The sequence below is a fragment of the Helianthus annuus genome, chromosome 3 (genome assembly GCF_002127325.2).
Source record: "Helianthus annuus cultivar XRQ/B chromosome 3, HanXRQr2.0-SUNRISE, whole genome shotgun sequence".
NCBI lineage: Eukaryota > Viridiplantae > Streptophyta > Magnoliopsida > Asterales > Asteraceae > Helianthus > Helianthus annuus.
In genome coordinates this window covers 83,419,888-83,421,000 of record NC_035435.2, presented here as the reverse complement: position 1 = coordinate 83,421,000, position 1,113 = coordinate 83,419,888, and positions in this window count along the sequence as shown.

Sequence of the window (1,113 nt, the reverse complement as noted above, 5' to 3'; positions counted from 1 at the left end):
GCAAAGACTACTGCACCTAACTCAAGATCATGAGTGGTGTAGTTTTTCTCGTGCACTTTCAGCTGTCTTGATGCATAGGCTATAACTTTGTTTCTTTGCATAAGAACACAACCAAGGCCTAAATTTGATGCATCCAGGACACAACAAAATCGTCATTACCCTCGGGCAAAGATAAAATAGGTGCATCATAAAGCTTCTGTTTCAAGGTCTGGAAAGCTTTTTCCTGTTTGGATCCCCACTCAAAAGGTTTGCTTTTCTGAGTTAAAACAGTGAGAGGAACCGCAATCTTGGAGAAGTTTTCAATGAAACGGCGGTAATAACCCGCTAGACCAAGAAATGAACGAACTTCGGTAGGAGTAGTAGGAGTATCCCAATCCTTAATCGAACTGATTTTGGCGGGATCTACATGTATACCTTGTTCGTTGACGATGTGCCCCAAAAATTGAACTTCCTTAAGCCAGAATTCGCACTTGGAGAATTTGGCGAAAAGCTGTTCTTTCTTTAGAAGCTCCATTGTAAGACGAAGATGTTGCTCATGATCAGCTCGAGTCTTAGAATAGATCAAAATATCATCAATGAAAACAATGATGAACTTGTCCAAATAAGGCTTGCAAACCCTATTCATCAAGTCCATGAAAACAGCAGGAGCATTAGTTAAACCGAAGGGCATAACAGTGAATTCATAGTTACCATAGCGCGTACAAAAAGCTGTTTTGGGAATATCTTCTTCGAGAACTCGAAGTTGATGATACCCAGAACGCAGATCAATCTTTGAAAAGCAAGTAGCACCCTGTAGCTGATCAAAGAGATCATCAATGCGAGGTAGGCGATATCGATTCTTGATGGTAAGCTTGTTAAGCTCACGGTAATCGATACACATCCTAAAAGATCCATCTTTCTTTTTCACGAATAGGACAGGAGCGCCCCAAGGGGAAAAGCTTGGACGGATGAATCCTTTGTCAGAAAGCTCCTGAAGCTGTTTAGATAACTCTTGCATCTCAGACGGTGCAAGACGATAAGGTGACTTAGCAATGGGATTTACACCGGGCACGAGATCAATGCGGAACTCAACTTGGCGTACAGGGGGTAAACCAGGTAATTCTTCGGGAAATA